Genomic DNA, 20,634 nt, shown 5'->3' with positions numbered 1-20,634 from the left:
TTCTCATTTGTGAAACTGCAGTTTTTGCCAGTTCTCCATTGGTTTAATTTATCAGCTCGAGATTAGAACTGGTCCTAAGTTCCTGGTGCAAATGCAAGCCAACAAAAACCCTTGAATGTATGTATGTTATTGCAGAGCTGCCCAGTGTGTACCAACCATTGGAGAGTTTCCCAAGAACTGGTTGGTCTTTGACCTTGAAACAAACCACATCTGTGAAATAAACATATATGAATACAACAACAAATAACATAATGGACAAAGCAATGATGAGAAGATCAACATTTTCTACTGAGTGCTGTAAGGAGGAGATGAGGTCCCTGTGCTGTGCTAGAAGATCACATGTGGCAGTATAGTGTGTGTTTTCCATTTATGAAGGACACTTTATTTATCACAGTCCTCTCTATGAAAAAATCTGTTTCTTTGCTTTAGTAACCCAGCTCAATAAATAGCCTGAAATACTCCAGTTCCCAAAGTACCCACTAAGTACTATTAGTATTTACAGCCTGTGTTTCCTCTGGCCCCTCTTTTGGCCTCTCCTCTCCCCAAAGATAGATTACATCCAAGACAGCCTATGACCGATGGATAGGGGGCACAATGCCTTAGCCTTTGGAGAAATATGCGCTTATGAAATCATAAATATTATCTCAAACACTAATTAGCATTAAGAGCACTGGTGATTTTATTTATCAACTTTAGCCACAATTAATAACCACAGCCTTGAGAAGAGCGTGAGGCAGATAGGCAGGACATGTTTGCCGCATCAAGGCCGTAAACCCATAACACGGAGAGACTGATTGAGGCAGCCCCACTGGGGGAATAAGTAATTGCGCCTGAGAAATTTTAATTGCCCTGAAATGCATTCTAAATTACACTACCTTGTTTTCAGACAGAAGTAACATGGCTAAAGGGCCGGGATAATGGTGGAGTGTCGTGGGTCCAGTAATAGGCTGCTAAACACCAGACTACCTTGCTTTTGCTTTGATTTTTTTTTCTAATTTGTGCTTGTTAAAAGGCTCAGGATTCATGCTGAATCTGAGTGTTAAAATTTAACACGTGTAATGCTGTATGTTCCAAAAGCAACGGGTCAACAGTGTGTTTGCTAAGTCGGTCGGCTCGTTAATGAAAATTAAGACAACTTCTTCCTGCTAAAATAACAAGATGCTATGGCTTCAGGTTTAACAAGCTGGTCCTGAAGCAGAAACAGACAAAATTTGACAGAAATTCAAATTAGTAGCTCAAATATATAGTGCCATCCTGTGGTTGTGTAGATGTTGTGCATGTAAAATCCGATTTTTGGGTTGGGAGCTGTGACCATTGCAGACAAAAATGGCAGAAAAGCTTGTTGCACATTGGAGAAGCTACAACTAAAAAAATGATGATGTATGATTCTAGATCAGGATTTCAACAATTTCCATGATGGACACATGAACAACATGTATAAAAACAAAAATATATACATTTGTATCACATTCATAAAAACGCTCTTGATAAAATGTAAATTTGTCGTCTCTAAAACTGTCAAACTGCACTATTTTTCTCTCATACACGCAGTACAAAGCATGTTCGAGCGGAGGGGAGGGATGGAGGTGATGCACTGAGCACAAGTTCAGGAGGAAGGGCTGAGATATCCAGGGAATATGGGGCCGGTGGTGGTAGTGAGGCTAGCGGTCTCATTGCTAATTATCTTTATTGTGCTTCCGCGGCAGTTTTCCTGCACCGGGCCTGTCGCTGGCTCTTGTGTGGAAAGCTCTCCAGAGTCCTCCTCAGTGGCCCCCGGCTAATAACTGCTGAAGGAATCACTACGAGGTCACACGGCTTGGCTCTGTTGTGTTTTAATCCCTGCTGGATTCATGCAGCACAGCCAAGAATTTGTGAACAAGGACCGCTTCTACTGCTGTGCTGCACACTCGACTAGAAGTAATTTGTAGGTCACAGGCTTTTTGGGAGTTTGTGGTGGATCACACTGGCAGCTGGACACCAAAAATGTCCACTATCAGATATGCCACGTGCAAGAAGTCCTGCCTGAGAGGAAAACGTTATGTTTCAGACGTAGTTATGCCCCAAAGATGAGACTCTGCCTCACCTGCTTCACACTCCAAACCTCCTACTCTCACTCTCACTGTGGGGGGGCTTAGACGAGCCCTCTGCTGTGAAAAGTGAAGTGACCACTGGGCAAAAAAACAAAGGGCTCTGACAGCTCTTGTGCTGTAGGATTCAATAGCTGGATGTTGTCTTTTCTTTGTGATCCATGACAAGCACTCTGTTGAATTACCTTTCATTCAAATACTCACATGCACACTTTTACCGTGGTACTCAAAGTGGAGTACGCTGAGAGGTTTTTGATGATTTATGTTTTCCTGAGCTCTCCCAACCCTGTTTTGACCCTGTGGTTGTTGCTGGAGTTTGCATCACCTCCAAATATTTTTGTGAAATTCAAGAGGGGGGACCTATCAGATGGATGAAGATTGGACTGATGTGTTTGCAGAAAATCAGTAAACAACATTAATTTCATATGAATTAATAAGAATGTCGGAAGTGGCAATTCTCAGGGTATTTGATGCTCTTGTGATGCTCTTATTGAGCTGATAAAGTTTTTGAAGGAGACATATCAAATAAAGTTTCAACAAATGTCTCAGTCATTGACAGTAAAATCTTCTCAATGTTTTGTTTTTCAAGCATATTACTGGAAATAAATTGTCATTCTATAGATTTTGCAGACCTCATACAGACCTGTATAGAGTTCGTAGCAGAGACCTGTGTGCTGTATGAAATTAGCATGAGCTGGTTGGTCTTTGTCCCTTCAGGGGAAAACAGAGACCATAAGTGAAGCCAGATATAGTTTGAAAGCATCCTAGGATCATACACTGTCTTTAACATCAAAAAGTGTCCACATGGATATTTTTAATGGGTTTAACTTGGATGAATAATTCAACCCCCCCCCCCCCCCCCGATGCCTCGCTCTAGTAAATCCACACACAACACACAAATGGTCATACAGCTTAATGTGATCACTCTACGCCCTATCTATCTTGTGAAAATTGATCCAAATTTTTTATAACTAATTGGACTGTTGAGAGTCCATTGAAATCCAGACTGCTGCATACAATCTTTCCTCACTGGACTGTGATATGAAATCTAAATGATGTCTAAAGTTAGTACTGTACATCATCTGATGGTTATGTTGTGACAGTGGGAATATTGCAGTCAGAAGTCTGTCTAAAAAAAACACACTCACTGTTTGAATTTTAATCTGTGTTGAGACAAAATCTTAAAACTTTCCAGTTTACACTTGCGGTTCACTCAGCTATAGCAGCCACCAGTGTAAAAGTGCATTGATATGAATGCATGTGTCCTCATCTCACTGATTAGGGTTTAATTTTATTCCCTTTATCACTCAACATCACACACTATAGCACATACTAAGAATTTGGGTTTGAATTATTACATCATTAATATTTTTATCTGCTTGCTGGCAAATTCAATCTGAAGAAGAGAACTTTGCAGAAATGATGGAGGATCAGCAAAGAATTGGTCTCAGAAATGAGCAACGCACACACGCCTGCTGTGAACTGTCAAATCATCCAGATCGCTTGACTTTTTGAAGATCCTGCCACATGCAGTCTGCTTCACGCAGCCAATAAAGAGGGAGTGCTGCTAAAGCTCTGTGGGGTACCTGCTTTGATACCCAACCCAACATGGCTTACTGTGACAACACGTCACAGGGGGTCTGTGTGAAGCTAATCTCTAATAAGGCATGAAACTCTGAATGCTGAATGCCTGGTTGATCTTTACTAACCAATCTTAATATTGACTGTTTATGATGATGGTTAAAGTAGAAACATTAATGACAGACCCCCCACTCTTTTTTGCCACTTGTTTATTGTTTGTGTATTTTTTTGTATTGCTGGAATTGCCAAACCTACTCTATCTATCTATCTATCTATCTATCTATCTATCTATCTATCTATCTATCTATCTATCTATCTATCTATCTATCTATCTATCTATGCGTGATTAAAATAAATATTTAAAAGAGAAAATACTAACGCACACACACACACACTCACTCACTGTTTAGGGTTATATTTTAGTCCTTTTATGATTCAACATTACACACTTCAGCCCTCCTACCCGGATGTAAAAGAAGGATATTACATCCGGGCTTTTGGCAGCTTACGTACAGCGTGCTAACGTAAAAACTGACCGTGAATTTCAGCTCTCCTACCGAAGTCACGCAGAGAAAGCACCAAAAAAGGGAGTACTTTACAGGGCGGAGGGAGCTCTGACCTGTGCAGTGACACGGAGTTGACATCATATATATTGACAGGTGAGCAGCCTGTGTGTGTAGTAACGTTGCAGCTAATGTTGATACAGTAAGCTTGCTAACATGTGCGTGACCAAAAGCACAGAAGACCTGCTGCATCAGTTAGCGAACAGGTGGTCAGGTTGACTTGCATTGTTAGACATAATAAACACTGATTAGACTGTCAGTGTTTTTTATACAGGTGTGGGTGTGTGATGAAGTTTTAAACTTGTGTTTGTTAGTGTGAAATGTTTCAATATTCCCTCTACAGGCCTTGGGAGTTGAAGTAAGGGCCCACTATTGGATATATTGAGGCCTAAATGTAGTATTGTATGTGTGGAATTATGCTGGATTTTAAGAATCAGTTTCTACCATTGTTTCACTGTTTTTAGGGGATGGTAGTTGCAAGACCCCAAATCAGCCACAATAAGAGTTAGTTGTATTCTCCAAGTACCAATGAAAGGTGCTTCAAAACTCTCAATCTTATCTTGTTTGGTCCCCGATAATTTGCACAGAAGTCTAAGAACAGCATTAAGGAAAGGACTTGTGGATGGAATCTTTTGACAGTGTGATGTATGGCCTTTTGGCTGTGGATGGTCATCTCTGGTTGGAAAAAGAAACACACTTACTTTTAATGATTTTGAAAGACTTTTAATAATTTCCATTACAATTCATCATTGTTCTTTATGGAAGCTGGAATGTTTTGTGTATTTAAAATTGTCATTGGTGAGCACTGTCTGCTTGGTAAAAGTTGTTTGTTGCCAATGAACGGCATGAATGATAATCTAAATATCAACAAACATGCATTCCATGTAGGTGAAACAATTGCAGCATCCTTGTGTTGTTGAAGTGCATGATCATTCATTATATTAGTTACATCACGTGTGTTCTGAAGTGTTGTTTTAGGATAATCAAATCTTAAATATTATTACTTGCAAACAAATTGCCAAATACTCCTGAAATACATTTCACAATGTCTTGAGATTGCAGAAAGTTTAAAAAAAAAAAAAACTTCTTTTATGTTTAGATTGAACAAGGACCAAGTAGCCAATAAGTGCTGCTGCTGATGGTGCTGTCAGAGCTGGCCATTTCATGTGTAACAGATCAAATTATGAGAGACCTTGCAGTGCAGTGCCAGGGCTCAGCACGGGATTAGGGGGCAACTATCTCAAGGCTGTGCTTCTCAGATAACCGCACCTAAAGCAACCTTTTCTGGAGCACACAATTACCCGTCCGCTTCCTCCCCCACTCCCCTTCACCACCTTCCTTTTGAATTTCATCAGGGGCTTAATTAGTATACAAATAAAACTTCCCTTATCTCCCTTTCGCCCTAATTGGCCTGTCTTTAGTTATGCCTGGTGAGTGTGTGTGAGAGAGCTGGGGCCCCTGTAATTAGGGTGACCGTGTTCACCTTTCCTCTCAGACGCACGGGTGCTCAGGCAGCCCATTGGGATGGAGGGGCTCTGCATTGTGCTGTACGCTCACATGAACGTGTGTGAATTAGTGTTTGGGATGTGTGTGTGTATTTGTGTGGGGGTGTTGGGGAGGTGTGCTCAGGATTATTGCTCTGCAATCATTCCTGGACCATCCCAACGGCGTTCTCATGAGCCTAGGAGGGCTTTGGGTGCTGCTGGTTCCCACTGAGTGGAAGGGGCATCTTACTTTTTTCATTCTCCTTTCTCCCTCTTCCCCGCCTCTCCCCCACCACAACTAAAGTGTTTATCGATTATCTCGGCCCGCTCTTCAACAACTTAATACTGGGTGACAGTGCACTGTGTTCTCACCGTAATTAGAGTTCAGCTGTGAGGTGGGGGTGTGAGGTTGTGGGGGGCAATTAGAACCCTTTGTTATTAAACTTGATTCATCTTCTTTCCGTACAGCTCTGCCCTGCTCTGCTCTGGTCTCCGCTGCTCTCAGATGCTTACCAAGGGTATCGGGCCATCCAGCTTCTTGAAATTGGCTAACCTGCAAATTATCACGTTTGTTGCTAGACTCCCCTCCTCCCCCAAACGCTTCCACCCAGGTCTGGTCTCCTCATGATGCCAATAACATACAGTAATAACTGTAAAGATCCCCAGTCAAATCCACTCAAATGCCTGGACTTACAATCACAATGGAAGTCCTCAAGAGCCACTGTGAACACAGCCTTTACTGTAAGACTGCACGCTGCATTGGATAAAAGTGTTTTATGTTTGATTGTGTTATTTAAGACTGAACTGTTTTTAATTTCAGTCTAATGACGATTCTAAATTAATTTTAAACCTTTCATTTGTAGATATTATAAATATTATATCTGCCAAGGGGGAGTGGTTTGTTTGGTCTGTTGAAATGGTACTGGAAACATCTGTCAACACATCAGTGAAATTTAAGGGAATTTTGGACCATAGAAGAGGTGGTCAGTTTTGGGTGGAAATCCAGATGCAATCTGTTAAAGGGCTTGCTGACTTTGTAAGACGTAGTGTTGCTGTTTTTTCTGTATGTGTTTGCTTTGAGCTATGTCACAGATGGAAACGGCGCATATTTGAAAAATAACCTTGTGTGTTTTAATAGGTAATGTAGGAAACGGTGGCATATTTTAAGTTGCACAAGTAAGGATAAGATAATTTTTAACTTTTTATTTTAACATTTAATTAGTTTCCCTACCACTACCATCATTTGTTGCACCAAGCACTGTCACTGCTGTGTGACAACATGGTAAAAAGGACTGGACACTGCTGAGAGCACATGTAAGTGGTGTGATGGCAGTTCCTTTAATTATGAGGTTATTTACAGACTCATGCAGCTGTCACATTAGTAAACAATTTGATATATATATATATATATATAAAGTATGTTAGGCTAGGAAATGTAGTGCTGTGGTGTCACTTTACACAGTTTCGCCAAAATAGTCTACTTCTGTCTTGCACTGCAATAAAACTGTCATCTTTGTCTTCTCTGTTCCTTCGCTGCACCAAACATTGTTAGTTTGAAGGGTTGATGTGAGTTGAAAATATTCTCCCTTCCCTTTCCAGTTGTCTCCCTTACCTCTTATCCCCACCCTCTGCTCATTCTTTGTCTCCTCCAAAGTCTCCAGGAGCTTGATATGGAGCTTATGGGGAAAAGGAGGAAGATCAATCCTGGTGTCAGCAGCTCAGCGCACATCTCACCCAGTAACTGCAGGACAAGTGTCAGCTGGAGGAGAGGCAGCCGCCACGCAGAGATGGAGAGAGAGAGAGAGAGAGAGAAAGTGAGTGAATAAGGAGAGAGATTGAGGGGATGGCGGCGGCTGTGGTGGGAGAAGGTGGGGTGGACTGAGAAAGAGAGCCCACTGCATGGCAGCCAAGCGAGTGAGCAAGTGAGCGGCCCAGCCCTAGGGAGTGCACCTCCAGTAGACAAAAGATCAATTCTCTCCATTTCACTCTCAGCTCCTGATAACAAGCAAAAGTTCAGCAAGCCTAGAAGCTGTCTTGCCTTTGAAATGTGCATTCTGGTGTGCTACGCACAGCTGTACAGTTGCACTCTCATACAAGTGGCATAGACACGCAATCACATCACATCATGCGTAATGAATGGCACAGTGGTTTTAGGAGTGATTTTAAATAGCTGTTATACACTTGTTTTCTTGACACAAGAGGCAATTTAGAAAAGTCCAGAATGAAACAACAGTGATTTTTATTGTGTTTAATGAGTGCAGATAGTGTTGGTTTCTTTGAAGTTACAGCCGTTGTTTCCTCGATGCAGATACGTGTTCTCCAAGTTTGTCATCAGTAGCCTCCACTGCTTTTGATATGTTGCAAAAGGTCCTTCCCACAACAAAACAACATCTTTTAGTTTGAAAGTGGTTCAAGATAATAAAACAGACAGTAAGAGAAAACAGCACCAGACAGGAAGCTGTTACATTTGGTCAGAATCAAAACATAATTTGTGACAGCGAGCTGTGCCAAGGGTGTGTGGTTTGGATCGTGATTGCGGGTAACATTGTTATTGGCAAAGGTCTACGGTCAGCCAAACAGAAACATGCGACTTGAAGAGCTTCATTTTGTTTTTTCCCCTCGCACAAGTGTTATTGATAACATTCTCATTTGGGGGAGTTTATGGAATATATTATTTCCTTCCTGTTTGTGCTGGTACCCAAGTCACAGCACTTGTTTTTGTTAAAATTTTAAAGTATTCTCCCTTCCTGAAACCACATGTTTGTGGGTGAGCCCCAACGTGTTCCTCATTAAAAGTAACAACTTTTTCAAACTTTTAGCTCATTGAAATAGATGTACAATGTGATGTCACATCTTTGTAGCCCGTTTCTCGTCCAAGACTGACACATTGTCTTTAAATACTGTAGTTCACAGTCTGAGCATCTAAACACATTGTACCACTTCCAGTTCCCATAAACCGTATCTAGGTCAAGTAAAAAAAACAAACAAAAAAACACATTAAACACATTGGCAAGTCAACAACCAAATTTCACGCAAAGGTGGCCAAAGTTTATCTCATTTCCCTCTTTGGTGTTACTTGATGAGTCCTTGTTGTCTATTTTGATCTTTACTCTGTCCATAAACCTCCACTGAATTCCAGCGAGGTTGATAGTGTGTGACAGTCCTGTAGCTGGTTCTGGTTAAGACAACCACAGACAGAGAGCAATTGTGTGGAGGTTAGAACCCTGCCTCTTCTCATCAGATTGAAACCCAGAGAGGGGTTCACTGCCAGTGTTCAGGGGAGACTCTGACCCTTGTACCACAGTGGACTTGTTACACAGAGGTTGTTGGTTTGCTATTCAGCAAAGTTTGGACTAATGTTACTCCCCCCCCCCCTTTTTTTACAGTCCGCATTCATTTGGAGTCCAAATGTCATAACAGTGTCTGGATAATGTACCCAATGATTAGGTTTCTCTCAGGGACCCCTATTTATGGCCTCCAACAGATGGCCTGTTCCTGTTTTGTAAATGCAGATTCATTCACTGGGAATGTTTACAGATATTGTCATTACATGGACATAGCCAAAATAGACAGTAATTGAGGCAAAGGCTGTCATCCAGTCTGTGTTGTTTTTGTCATGTTCTGGCTGAAAGGAACAACTTGCAGAGAGGGACAGGCAGTATCACACAATTGACCTTTTACATGATTTTCAATTACTGGAGAGAGGAGAGAAACAGAGAGGTCCCTGTAGTGCCGCTGTCTCTGCTGTCTTCTCTCCAGAACATCTGCCCATCGAACGTGGCAGCAGCTCCTTTTTCCCCCCATGAGGTCGCCTGCCCTGCCCAGGATGGGCAGGTGTGTGCTGGGCCAGGCCCCTCTGTCATTAAGCGGCCCAGCTGTGCTGTCACGTCTGGCATAGAGGCGGGTGTCATCCATGACCCTGTCTCAGCCCCCTCAGAGGGGCATACACAGACCTTGACAGGGCAGCTGAGGGTAAAGCCACGCATGGAATATCTATGAAGGACGACCATGTCGTCCCCTCCTTGCACCCTGGTGGGCGCCACCTCCGCATGCTTGCCTACCCTCCTGCCAAAGTGCAGGATGGGCCCTCATCAGCCGTGTCAGTCAATAAAAAGAGAGCACATCACACCTCCCCTCCTGCTGTGTCCTGTGTGTCTTTTCAAAAGAGAGTTACACACTTGGAAAGGAGAGTGTGCTGCCAGACATACTCATTTTCTGAGGAAACAAAAGTACATTCACAAACAGTGAAATTGTTAAGTCTTGTTTGATAAATGCATTTACTGTACTGTAGATTGTTTCTGTATGCAAATGTGTGATTATATGATTTCAATTTGTTGTTTGATTCTGTCCCTGCTGACTGTCATTTACAACCTTAAAACAGACCCTAGGATGTGACATAGGTATGCGAGTTGACCACTAACAGGTATTATTAAAAATTGTCAACTCTTAGGTGTGGTTGGCTGCTGCATCAAAAATAGATATAAAAGGCACAAGTGCTGATGAACTACCATTTGGTGTATTCATAGCCATGGAAACAAGCCCCTAATTTATCAAAAACCAAGGCTTTTTGACAGGTTTCAGTCAAGCTGCAGTGCAGACGGCTTCCTTTCCTGGTTTATCCCCAGGAAGAATGTAGAAAATAGACATCCACAGAAAATCTGTTTGTTACGTAGAAACCCTCAGTTTGGAGTGGCCAGTAAACTGTAGCTCTGTTTCAGATGTTTTTCTTAAAGGTAAAAGATGTCAAAGTGTTTTTGTGATGTGAAAAGAAGTTTTACCACTATTTATTTCCCCTTAGGAAACAACAAACTGCTGGCAGCTCAGTAGAGGCTCATTTTATATGCTTCTTAGTGACTTTACATACTGACATGCTTCTCTTTATTCAGCTTCTACACGTCCCCCTGGAAGAAATCAGCATCTTGAGAGATGATGGTCCAACTGGTCTGCTAGCTGATCAGCCTTCCTGCTGCTGTTTGTAAGTACAGACCTCTGCCTTGTAGAATTTACCTCAAGCTGATATCTTTGTGAGAGATGATATACATGAAAAACAAATAGCAGAGAGTTTTAAACAGGCACCACAGAGCCTGGTAATTAGCAAACATCAATAAATATATATCCATTACTGTAAGTGACCAGTGATGGCTCAGTTTCAATTATTAGTGGCCTTCAGTGACTGGACAAATATCTCTAAAGGCAGATACATTTATTAGAATTAGTTATTTAAATTCTACAAGTGTCCTAACTTGCAGATGTTTTCCATTTGATACATTACACATTGATTATATCTAGTTGTCTGTCTCTTAAAGTAATCTCCAAAGTACAGCTGACAGTTGTCAAGTTCTGCTTGTCTCATGTTTTGCAGCTCGGGGGAAAAAACCCTTTGCTTTACATACTCTAGAAGATTTAGTTAATTACTACTAATACCGGGGTTAGACTGTATCCCGGTGTCAAAAAAGTTTCGTAGATGTATCTTCAAAGTGGATTGGGTTTTACTTGTTCTATACCTCCAAAAGGATTTCTGTGAGTGCATTTATCTTGCTGGATAAAAAGTGTCACCTCCATCACAACATCTGCTTAGTGTTGCTAGAATTTTGGTATAGCATTACTTGCAGTATACCTGGTATAAATGTTTGTGTTTAAACACAGACTGAATGTTTGTGGTTTTATTGACAGGACCATTTCTGATGATAGCTAAAAGCCCTGCCATTATATACCCTGTATAAATTTAGCGAGATGCTCAATGAAGTTTAAAAACACTTTTTAAAATTCACAAATATTTTAGTTTAATCAGTCAGGTATTTAAAAATCCAAAAAGTAAACATTGCTGCATCTAACCCAGAGTCCGCATAGAATGTTCTTTTGACCAGAAAGAAATCAAGAATGTGATGTTTGTTTGGTCATTTTTGAGTTATTGAATTTTTTTTGGTGTCAGTAGTGTAATTCCCAGCTTCACCTACAGTGTATACACACCCGTCTGGTGTTATTGGCAGCGAGCCTTCATCCACCGACACCTCCAGCGTCCCTGGTGGCCTTTGTCACAGAAGAAAGAGAATGATCAATATCCCAGTTAAACTAGACTTTCAAAGCTGATCGTAGGGCCTCGTTCTGGGGCCTTCTTTAATGAATTTTCTTTCATTCCACACAAGTTTTTAAACATCAAACAATAAATCGGCCAGGGCACAGTAAAATATTTAGATCTATTGACTGTGTTTGAAAAATGTAGAGGGCAAAAACTCTAGTGGTTTGATGCTGATACATTCTGAACACTTTAATCCACCCGAGTGTTTCCTTTTATCTGCCTGGGTTTCTCCAAAAGAGGGGAAAAAGGGCCTCAAGAATGTTCTCAAAGATCCAGCAACTCTTTCTTAAAAGCTCCTTACCTTCAATTGCTCTTCTCTAACACATTCAGCAGCTTGGCACCAAGGCACACTTAAAAAAGTGAATAAAATGATTGATTCAGTGAGAAGATCAGACAAATCTCAGGCTGATTGTTTAATTTCAATCACAGGAGCTGTTCCAAAAAATCTAATTGTCAATAACACTGATTTCATTCAATTCATAGTAAAATCCACCAACAACATAGGTTGAGAGCATGTGGTTTATAGCGTTGGCACTTACCCACCCCTTAACAAAGCCTTAAAACAAAGAGGTACTAAAACAAAACAAAACAAAACAATCATCTGTGTTAAGATGCAAAATTTGTTTTTTTACAAAATGAGTTTTAACAAAACACGTTTCGGCTGCCATGTATGGGCCCACTAAAAAAAAAAAAAAGGAAGCAGCAAGGATGCCGGTGTAGAGTTATCTAAATTACCTTATACCCTTCAATATTGACGGGTTGCTTTCAGCTGGTACAAGCCAGAGATCAAAAAGAGGTTCTGAAAATACATTATGCTCAAGAAACATTTCAAGAGGCTCAGTGAGTTTGAGCACAACTACATTTCTGTCAGTGGGTTGTGTATATTTAGTGCACAACACTGGAGTTCCTTTTTATATTCAACAAAAACACCTCTGTATATATTAGGTAAAACTTGTTTTGTTATTTTTGGTTAAAGTCATGTCAAGGTGAGTATTAGTCTGACCCCTTGCGGAGCGACACGGTCCTCATAATAAATTGTGTGCGTACATGTCTTTGCATGGCTGGTATGTGCGTGTTTGGCTGGCGTGACAGCCTGGCCTTGACGTTAAACATCTGTTGGGTGATTCATTCGGCTGTGGATGTGGAGTGACACCAAGGCACATCTGCTGAGGTGTGGGCGATCCCTGCAACCTGCCCCTCTTACGGCCCCCAGCTTCACCACCCAAATCACTTTTCTGATGATTGCGTCATTTTTCCTCCTCTGCATGCGGCTAGTTCACAAAAGTGACATTCTGCTTTTTTCCCCAGTTGTGCACGCTGAAGAGCAGCAGATGCATAGCCTTGAGGAGATTTAGAAATGGCAAACACAATGAAACTCAAGAATGAAAGAAAAAAAAGAATAACCTCATTTTGTCCTTTTTATTATTACCAGAGCAGAATTAAGACAATGGTGAACCTTCTCTTTTTTATTCTGTAGGAAAAACATTAGAATATATAGATTACATTGTCAAAAAAGTTAATGTTCATGTCATTATAGTGGCTCCAACAAAGATTTGCTGCTGTCATCAGTGTGATTCATGTTTTATGGAAATTTTCAGGACTTTTGTTTATATTCTTTTATAGTAATAAAAAAAATCAACAGTTTCATCAATGAAGAGAATAATTGTTAGTTGCAGCCCCAGACCAAATTGTGTTAAATTTTGGCTCAGACTGTAAGCATCAAAAATATTCTGTGTTATTTACATGTGGGATGTGTTCAGTTCTCAGTCTGCGGTAAGAAAAGGCATGTTAGAGTCTGGGCCTACAATAGATTTATTCCACTGAATGGAAAGATTGAGAAATCATTTGAGCCTAAGTGACAGATGCTTCTCTTCACTACTGTGCGGGGCATTGTAATCACTTGAATGAATACAGCTTGACTAATTAAGGTTATGCAGTTGGCTGGCTCTCTCCAAACAAAGCCCAAGAAATGTAGATTGTGTTGTAGCACTGCTCCCACAGCATTGTGCAGATGAGAGGCTGACGTGTCAGTCGGAAAAATGCTGGAAAGATCAATCAGTCTGGCACTTAATTTTCAACATCATGTTCCTGTTTCCATTTAGCTAAATGTATAATTTTGTTGTGGTAATAAGCTCATAAATTGATTTACTGTATTGTCTAGCTGCACTGCTCTCAACCCTGCTGTTACCATGACGAAATCACAGAGGAATATGACTGTAACATATTAAGCAGAAATAGCTGATGACTAACAAACACAGCCAGTGCAGATGATGATGACTGAAATGCATTCGATTGCTGTTCATGCGCTTGCTGCGCATGTTTGGCACAGATAGAGTCCAAGGACGCACAGGGCCTTTGATCCTGTCTCTGGGGCGTCCCAGATGTTCCAGCACAGGGCAATGTCAAGTCTGGTTTATTTGTAGAGGTAATGCCCAGCCATTATATGTACAACTCATCCATCAAACAAAAAAGGAACATTTCAAGAATGCTTTTTTCTTTGCACGACTGAGCAATTGAGGTTTGTCAGTAAAGGGATTCTTGATAGACCATAACCACATCTTCAGCTACATGTGCTTTAAAGGACCTGGGACATGATGTTTAGTCAAGGTACACACAGGACTTTTTCCTCTCCCAGTTAATGCACACGTCAGAGGATGTTATCTATCATTTGAAACAAAGTAAAAAGTAATATTTTATTCCGAGGGGCTTCTTTGAAGTGGAGGAAATCCTAATCATTTTAATCATAAGGAACTCATTTGAGTGCACTCTTGCTGATTGAATATCTGTGGACAGTGTTAACCAGTAGGTGGCAGTATGATACCTGAGTGTACAACTTTCTACCTCCAAGACTCCTCAGTCATTTTAGGAATAAGCACCAGGACTACTTCTGCTGCTGACAGATTAAAGTATACAATGAAATCTACTCCGGTTATTATAAACAAAGTGGTATATTTATTCATTATTATTATTATTACTATATACTATTACAGATCAAACACTTAAATGCAAAATGTGAAAATACAATCTATTCAGAACTGAAGGTATGAACATTTTTTTGTCTGTGCTATTGAAACAAAATAGCCTATTGCGTAAAATTACTTTAGTGCTACCTAAAAATCAATCTGATCTTTAGAGTCTACTCATACTCGTGTTTTCATTCAGCTTTATAGAAAGGATATTGTCTGTTTCTTTAAGATATGTTTTAATTTGTAAACAAACACACAGACAAAAAATATGTTGTACAAACATATTTAGTTTTTTTTTTGTTTTATTTTGGGCTCTGTGAAACAATATTTAAATCTAATATTTGGAATTATTATAAATTCTTTCTTCTGTTGACAGTATCACTCTTCCAGCTGGCAGTGGGATGGCAGGGAGAGCTTTTGTGAATGTATTTGTGACACCATTTCCCATCCAACTATAACTCCAATCCCCACTGAAAGCAATTAAACAGTAGAAGAAATCCTCAGGATGTAATGGGTTAATTTCTGAGTCTGTTGCTTTGGCACAATGAATTTCTTTTTTTGTTTCTTAACTGACCTCAAGGTGTAGGTTTTTTATTGACTCCTGTCAAGTTGTGAAAATGTGAAACTTTGTGGGTGCGAGGAACATGACAAACTTCCTGCATCACATAAGAGCACTGAATATTTTTTAAGAAAGAAAAGGTGGTTGCACAATCTGTTACATTCAACGGCTCTACTCAGAATTAGATATTTATTTTCTGAGGAGGGAAAAAAAAATCAATTAGTGCTAAATTTATTCATGGATTTCTGCGATCAATGCAAGTCCACTCAGAGGGGCTCAGTGGGACCCAGTTCATCCCAGTTAATGTGTTTGAAGGGGAATTACCATTGATGTTGTTTTCCCTTCCTCTCAGGTCAAAGAGCATCTCGGAGCTGTCATGGCCTGCCTGCCTGCCACACAGAAGGAACTTCCCTCCAGTCCTCACAGTTACCCACAAGGCACCTGGACAGCAAAGGAGATGGCGTTTGTGTAGGAGGCGGTTGATGTGAGGTAAAGACTGTCAGACTGAATCTAACATACCCACTGTCAGGGAGTTTCTCACTAGAGCTAATTGTGAATCCAATCAAGGCTGGGAATACTGCCTATTGATTTACCCCACTAAACACACACAATAAACAAATACAGAGGGAATACATTATGTGTAAATTCACTCATAAATGGCTTTCACGTCCACGGAATATTCATATAAACCATATTAGCTCTCACTGCACCCCTATTATACTGGACTGTTAGGTGGAAAAACAGCTGTTCCTCACACTCTCTTAATTGGCTGCAACCACTGTAATTTTAATTCACATGACCTTTCATGACTTCTTGATTGTTTTCATAATTCTTGCATACTTCATCATTCTGCTCCAAAAGACATGCCGGTGTGATCCTCAGAAATGTTCCTTCAAGGATTTTCTTTTCACTTCTCTTATTGATTTCAAACAGTTCCTGCACACAGGCTATATTTCAGGTCAATTAGACATATTTGGGCATTTGCAAATCATTTTTTTCCCTCTCAGATCCTGGGGCTCTAAAACTGCACTTTTGGCCCTAACAGCACTGCTCAGATTCTCTGTGGAGCTTGACATTTTGATCTGCAACAGAGACTAAATGATAACCGTTTCCTTGTAAATACTGTTGCCTGCGGGGGAGGGTTTAAATAGACCAAGAAGGACTTTTCACTCACTTACTTGTTTATATTCACAACTCATCTAAATATGGACAGCTTAAGCATTTAGAATATAGCTTGCATTGCATGCAGCAAGTATTACAAAGGGAGAGCTTTAATTATAGTAAATTATTGTTTGTGTTTTCTAAATACCTTAAATAATGTGATTATAAATGTTTTCACATTGATTTAGCCAATGGGGTAATTCGGACTTACTTTATCAAAAAATATAATACCACTATGTTTCTTTCTGTCACACTCTTTGTTTCGCTTTTGTTTAAAGAGAATATCTTTAAAGGCCTTTCTTCTGTTCATGTATGAAAGAACAAGCTGCCTTTGTTTGAAGTGCTTGGTCTTGGCATCAGTCTGATCACTCTCATTAGGGCTCTCCTCACGCTGAGAGAGAAAACACTCCAATTCATTTATTTTTATTTCAAACATATCATTGACTGCTGTCTGAGCTTGCATCCACATCTAAGAGAAAAGTATTTATTTGAACGTAACTAACGCCCCTTTATTCAACAATTTTAAATATAAATGGAGGAGAAATCGATCAGTCACTCGCTGATTTTTGTATGTTTTACCCATCTCTCAAAAAAACATAAAACGAGTAAATAATTCTTTTTACCAATAAGTGCGGAGATTGCATGGAATATTTATTTTGCCTTGAGAGAAAGTCAGTGCTGAAGTTTGACCCCTGCGTATCGTCATGACAACCTATGATCTCTGATGCTTCATGGCGAGCAGATGACAGCATCCTCCTACTGCTGTGTACATGGTGAACCGGCAGCGCCTACACACAGGAGAAGATTGACGTAAACAATGTTTAATTGAGCTGCAAATGTTGTCATAAAATAGAGTCATTATTTTAGCACCCCTGAGGGAAGAATCTGCTCAGGCAAAAAGAAAAAGAAATGTACGATTAATACAGCCAGTCACATTCTGCCCAATGTGAGGCTGAACAGAGATAATATTCCATTTTTACAGTGGCGCACTGAGCCTTTCCCACATCACTGATAGTGTTTGGTGCTTAGGCTCTGGGGAAAGATCGCTCCATGTCACATCCTTATCAAAAGAGCGTTTTGTTCCTTCTTGCACACACAGTTCTGATTCCACAAGAAGGCCTGTGATCTGTTATATGTGTGTAGATCTTTCTTCAGCAACCCCCTCTCCCCACAGTGACCCCCCTCCAATGCTGCGCTGAAGATCAATTGTGTTTGTACTGTATGTGAATGTGTATCAAAGAGTCCCCACAGTCAATACCTCCACTTATAAGGTAATGTACTGACACGGGAGATTCCACAGGGACTGTGCAGAACTCACTGTGTACAGAGGCTGTGCGGCAGAGGGAAGGGTTGGGAGGAGGGGGAACACAGCAGTCATATAGTGTGGGAGGAGGAAGCTGGATTGATAACATGTATTGCCTACACAATACTATCTTCAAGTGGAAAGCAAATATACGTACAACTGCACGCACAAAAATGCAAACACACAAGGTCGTCAGTGGCTGCTTTCAACAAGAAGGGCTCCTGACCTGTGTGTTAGCCATGCTGATTAATCTACCATCGAACACCTATTCTGTTCCACAGAGGCACAGGGGGATATACTGTCAATGAGAACATTCATAGCAGCAAAAACACTCACCCTGTTGTTTTATTAATCCTTCAGACTTATGAAGGTAGTTGTCCGTGCAGAAGGGGAATTATTCCCATGCATTTCAATATTATATTGACCTTATAACTAGCAAAGTTTAAGTCATAAATCCATAGTTGCTCTTGTCTGAGAAGTGGGCCGCCCGATGCTGCACCAACTCCTCCTTCGTGCACTCTCTCTTTTACAGCAGAGGTGGGAGGCAGGTCAAATACAAGGCTAGGGTGTTTGCTGGATTTAACCCAGCCAAAGGAGAGAAGTGGGAGGATGCAAGTGATGGTCTGTGCCTGTGTAAGCGTATGAGTATGTGATAGCAATAGGATGTGGGGTGCATTGTCCTTTTGATGTGCATATGCACTTTTCCATGTGTATAAATGAATGTGCAGATGCACAGGCAGTGACAGAAGTTGACCTCTGTGTCAGTGGTGTATTATGTCCGCTTCATTTGCTAGGCCAGACTCCATTGGCTGTCAGTTTAACTGCCTGACTGTGTCAGCTGGCCAGTGTTAAGTCTGATGGAGTGTTTTTGCTTCTGAAGCCATCCTGAGCAGAAAGGCAGGGAGAGCTATATAACAGGCTCAGTGACAGGTTCTCAAAACATGCTGGCCATGAATATGCAAGCTCCTCCACAAACAGCCAAGAAAAAAACTGCTTGATGTGGCTGAATCTGAAAATAAGCAATTTTGCCATATTCAAGCAACAGCATTGACACTTTCAGCATATTTTTCAGAGTCTCACTGTCTCTTCAATTTAATTTCTGCAGCCTGAGTTAGAGGAGAGAGTTTCTTGCCTGTTTCATCACTAAATATTAAATAATGTTTCACTTTACTGTCACAACATAATGAAAAGAGGAGAGGCATGTGCTCAGGGATAAAAAGAAATCATAATTGGATATTTTTGAGAAGTTATGATATTTGTGCATTTTTTAATTATATGAACATGTCTTGATTGATTGGGATAAGGACCTCCTCTTAGCTCCAAATGTGCCTCCACCCTCCCCTGGTTTATGCAAATGAAGCAAACATGTGCCTTTGATATTGAAATGATCTTACCGCTTCCCTACAAACATTTCAGCAGATGAAATGGAACTGTGTTTGCATTTTCTCACTGTAAGCTACATATACCTCACCACAGCCATAAGCTTCAGTGGGACCTGCTAGTTGTTGAAATATTTTTGAAATAAAAAAAACGGCCTTTAAAATGACTTGCATTATAAATAAATGTGTTATAGATTAAAATAATCTAAAAACAGTATTATTATTCATTATTATTATTTTTATGTCAGAAAGTGCAACATTTTTAAAACTAGCTTAGTCACATTTCATCAAAACTGGTGATTATGGAGTTTTTGGAACTGAAACAATGTGAGGCTGAAATTATTGATTATTTTATTATTTTGTTGTGTTTTAATAATTAGTAAATGGTGGAGGATGTCTATCGGTTTAGTTTCTGTTATGCAGCTAATCTCTTCATAAACCAGTTGATTAATATCTGATCCATGCCTTTAAAGATATTCTTTCAGGTTAAAGTCCTCAGGTTAAAGAGGACATGATCAACCTAGTTGAATCTACGGTACTTATTTTATGAAGTGGTTTGGGAAGGGATAAATTCAATGATATGTCTTTGACAGATATGTGCGTAAAAGGTTCCAACAGCAAATTCGTTGTTCACGTAGAAAAAGCATTTGTGTTCCCAGTAGTCAAAGCCCTGAATATTTTTACACTCTTGTTGTCTGTACTGGATACTGTGGAGCCACCCTTCGATGGTGGTGATAACAGGACGGAGAAGTGTGTGGATTGCACACACATTGTCTTTGTATTATAAAGAGCCTGCATGGAAAATGCACACAGGCCCGGTGAGGATCCCAATGCAGCATGCACAGCATGGCTCTCCTAAAGAAACACACCAACTCACTAATTATGTGCTACTGTGTAGATAAGCCCTGATACAGTGTTTGGCTTATTCTTCCCACAACTGTCTGCTTCTTCTGTTTTTTGTTGTTCACATATCTTGTAGATAGCAGGCGAATATCTTTCAAACAGGTTGACAGGGATGTTTTCACATCTTGCGTCAGGTGCTTTGTAGACAGCATAGTTAGGGGGAAATGTGAGGAAATCACTTGTTGTGGTGGATATTATTGTGAAAAGGGTTTAGGACAGGGGTTATATTGGCCCATGGTTAAGGTTTGTTGGTCTGACCATGGTCCTCTATGAGGGGAAAGGGCGGTGATGCTATTAACTGTACTCCTTTCCTGTTTAGAGGAAGGGGCTGTACATTCCAGGAGCTACACACACTGACTGACACACTCAAACATTAGCACTTATGAAAACACATGCGCATGAACACAAACACTTCTATGTGCACCACCTAAACAAACTTTATACTTAGTATACATTTTACAGCACATACACACTTCCTTTGTACATTGACACACTTCTCACTCAATGACGCTATCTTCCTCCCCTACTTTGTCTCACTCTCTTTCTCTCTAACTCCTTTTACTGGAAGG

At 40.5% G+C, this 20,634-nt stretch overlaps 1 long non-coding RNA gene across 1 annotated transcript; it reads left to right on the top strand.

The window, feature by feature from the left end:
* Positions 1–7,475: 7,475 nt before the first annotated feature.
* LOC114443304 (uncharacterized) lies at positions 7,476–15,794 on the top strand. The gene is made up of 3 exons (XR_003671430.1): positions 7,476–7,529; positions 10,602–10,690; positions 15,672–15,794. It is a non-coding gene; the product is annotated as an uncharacterized LOC114443304 (long non-coding RNA).
* Positions 15,795–20,634: the final 4,840 nt, after the last annotated feature.

Source organism: Parambassis ranga, chromosome 1 (genome assembly GCF_900634625.1).
Source record: "Parambassis ranga chromosome 1, fParRan2.1, whole genome shotgun sequence".
Taxonomy (NCBI): Eukaryota; Metazoa; Chordata; class Actinopteri; family Ambassidae; genus Parambassis; species Parambassis ranga.
The sequence above is the reverse complement of the archived record's forward strand: the minus strand, read 5'-3'. Positions and strand labels throughout refer to the sequence as shown.